Source organism: Portunus trituberculatus, chromosome 2 (assembly GCF_017591435.1).
Source record: "Portunus trituberculatus isolate SZX2019 chromosome 2, ASM1759143v1, whole genome shotgun sequence".
NCBI classification, from domain to species: domain Eukaryota; kingdom Metazoa; phylum Arthropoda; class Malacostraca; order Decapoda; family Portunidae; genus Portunus; species Portunus trituberculatus.
Window position 1 is genome coordinate 11962692 of NC_059256.1, and position 3728 is coordinate 11966419.

Consider the following 3728-nt stretch of genomic DNA (forward strand, 5'->3'; position numbering starts at 1 on the left):
GACTGAGAAGAGGTTGTTTAAACAGAGACCTGACTGTTGCACACCATATCAGTATCAATTACAATGGAACCATGTGTGCTTTGGGGTCCGAGGGGTCTCCAAGCACACAAGTTCGAATCCTGTCCACATTCTGAGTGTAGGTTGGGCTTCCTCACTTGGGGCAACGGTTTCCTAGTGGGTGGACTTTGAGATAGGAGATACCATTAAAAGTATCCCCTTTAGCCCAGAAGTTCCCGTGAAAAGCCCACAGGGTAGAAATAAAAAAATAATAAAAAAAAAAGGGGTGGCCAAGAAACTCAAGGGAAGAAGTGGACATGTATGCAGGACTTGTTCATTGTATACATCACTAAGGAATAATACCAAGCTGCTCAACACTAGGTTTTAAGTTTTTTTTTTTCTCAATAAACTAGAACTCTTACCAGTACATCACCAAAACCATAAAAATACTCTTAGAAACACGAGTACCTTCATCTTGAGCCTTTGGAAAGCAGCGATAGTGAGAGCGTTTCAGAATACGAGCCTATGAAACCGATAGGTTTTTAGGAATGGCATGTAATGTGAGAGACCAGTTGTGTTATAGTCAAGGTGATCGTTTCTTCTTTTTTCTAGGGACTCGACATGCACTAGGTACATTCCACGGTCCTTAAAAGACTCACAAGGCGGATGATACTCAGTCAGGGAGCCTCGCTTTGTTTTTGACAAAAGAAAAACAAAAATAGCTCGGCCTGTGTCTGAATCATTATACCCTAAAAGTACGGCACTATTAATTTTATGTCCGTACCTGGACAAGTCAAATTGCGCTCTCTCTCTCTCTCTCTCTCTCTGCAAAGATAACTTTTTCATTGTTTCATGATATTACACATACCAGTAGAAAGTCAGCATGCACTGTGGGTGGGTGAATAACACACACACACCACACAGTGTAGTGGTTAGCGCACACGGCTCACAATCGAAGAAAAGAAGTTCGGGTCCCAGGTGCGGCGAGACAAATTAAATTAATTAAAGGCCGTTCCATAGCGGAGACGAGGCACACGACGCACGCGGTGCGAAGCTGTAGCCTGTGTGCGATGACTATAAATCTAAATTTATTGATATAGTCATTGGCTGTGTGCGTTGCTTATAATGCCTCGGTGTAAATCCAACAGGAGGTTTCACACTGGATGCCAAAGTTGGGACACGTGCCACCCACAATTTTCTTGTAAGAAATTTAGGGTAATTTAGAGTGTGGTAGACAATCTTCTACTTAGCCAGGGACGTATCCATAGGCATTTTCTTTCCTGTTGGCTCCTCCAGTATGCCAAAAGAAGAGCAACCACAGCTGGAGGAAGACATCTTGGCGGGTATATAGCTGTTTGTTGACATTTACTCCCAGCCAATGAATGGACCAACTAGTCGACACTTTTCAGGTGCTACGTCTGAGACCTTCCGACCAGAAGAGATGAGTCGGAAACTAGTCTACCGACGTAAAATAACAGTCGCAAATTGGCCCGTGTGAACCTGCCTTTACTCCATGACGTCACGACGCAAATAAAGTCGCAAATCGAGTAGCAAGACCAACATGTTGGTCTTGATTTGTGACTGCTTTCTGCAGTCGCTAGGCGCCAATTGCGAGTCGGAAACTCCACGTACGTTAAAAAACAGTCGCAAATAGGTACGTGTGAACCCGCCTTTAATGTTAAGAAAAACTTGTGGAGTCATCAAAACTTACCACCTGAGTTTGGTAATGTCGACATTTTGAAGCTCCCAATGGCTACTCGTATCCTTAAATCAACTAAAACCATAATAACAGTGAATATTCCACACCAAATTCCGTGGTAATTTTGAAACAGTGAGAATTGAACACATACAAGGACATAGTATTGGAATTTGTAGCGGGCAAGGAGAAGAGAGTGAATTCCTTTAGAGCCACAGCTGATGATGGCGTCGGTACCTCCCGCCAAGACACAGGGGTGAGCTCACTGGAGTGCCGTTATATTTCCAGCCTGTATAGAGGTGACAGTGCCGTGACAGAGGTGGTGGAGGTTATTAATGCACCAAGGAACAGGTGTGTAAGGTGTGGCAGTGGTGTTGATAAGGGATTAGTGTGTAAGGAGGGAAAGAAGTGTGGTGGGCCGAGTGCACGTCTGCTCCATGTCAACAAACTTATGGTGACGGCCGTGTGGTGTTTGGTGTTGCTTATACACCCCATAAACACACTCAACACATCCACAACATGCCCATATACACCCACACACACAAAGTGAAGTGATGACATTCCCGACAGCACCAGCGGCGAGACAAGAGAGCAATGCAACTCTTCACCACAACGCCTCACCATCATTTATTTCAGGTATTTCTAAGGCCACTCTCTTATTTGTAGGTTTTCTTTGCATAGGAGAGTGAAAACAGTGCCCAAATGTTGAAAAGGTGATGGATATAACGAGCAGTTGTCAGTATTACCAGCTATTATTTGCTATTAAATGCAACATAAGGATTATGGAGCCCGCCCCGCCCCGCCCCGCCCCCCGAGCTCCTCCCCTGTCCCCCCCGTGGCAACCTGCGGGTTCCAATACTTTTTTTGATATATTCTCTAAAAATAATATTACGCTTCCATGGTGTGTTTTTAGGGTTTCTATGAATATTTCGTTGTGTTTGAAGTGTGTTCCGCGCCTGTGTTCGGTAAATGTGTGGCGTTTAGTGGTGTTTTATAGCTTAAATATGAGCTGCCATAACCGTCCAAATTTTCCATCTCTCAATTTCAACTATTTAATTTCTAGGTGTAACTGGGCCTTTATAGTATATAGAAATTACCTGTGCTTTTTTAGGCGTGAAATAATTCCATTGAGTGAAATATGTGGACTTTAAAGTGGTGTTTTGTCCCGTTTAATGTAAGTTTTATTTTTTTCAATTTTATTTGTTTACGTTTCTGTTTGACGGTCAAACTCGTTGTAGAATGCCTTAAAAGAAAGCTGAGACTCTGTAGAATGTGTTAAAATACTCGCCAAGTGAAAATATCTGGACTTTACAAGAGTTTTTAATGAGTTTAGAGTTTAATGGTTTTGTTTTACATTAATGCTCTTTCACTCGTTCACTTCTGGTTGTGGGTCAGTGTTGGATGCCTGAGAAGAGAGTTTATATTGTCTAATATTTTTCGAAAGAAATATAAAGTCGAAATGGCTGGACGTTTTGGCAGCGTTATGAGTGGAAATGTTTATATACATTTTATATACTTAATTTAGACAATTTTTTAAAACTAGTTAAGCAGGAGATGTTTTGATGTTTTGGATATTGATTAAAGTATCTAATAAGTCATAAAAAAGTAAGCATTCGGCCTTGGCTTGGTTTTTTCTTGAAGTCATTTTTAAAATTATTTACGTAATTCAGCCGATTCGCCACTATTCCCGCGCTCTTGATGACGTCACAACCAAGGTGGTGACTCATCATGGCCCAGGCTTGCGTCCCTCCCTCCCTACCGCCCAGTTCGTCGATATTTTGCCTAATATCTAGTGATTTCTATGTGTTTTCCTGTGTTTCTTGGCCCAGGTGTGTAGATATTAGTAGCAGAAGGAAGAAGAAAAGAGAAATAAAGGAGGATGAGGAGGAAGGAATGAAAAAGGGAGGAATAAGTGGAGGAGCTGGCAAGCCACTCTCCCTACACTTCCTCAATATTTTGCCTAATATCTCGTGTTTTCTAAGTTTTGATGTGTTTCTAGGCTCAGGCGTGTAGATGGAAGCAGTAGAAGAAAGAA

At 42.2% G+C, this 3728-nt stretch overlaps 1 long non-coding RNA gene across 1 annotated transcript; it reads left to right on the forward strand.

Annotated features, from left to right (window-relative positions):
• The first annotated feature begins 1746 nt into the window (after nt 1–1746).
• On the forward strand, nt 1747–3728 carry LOC123505817. The gene is made up of 2 exons (XR_006675264.1): nt 1747–2329; nt 3693–3728. It is a non-coding gene; the product is annotated as an uncharacterized LOC123505817 (long non-coding RNA).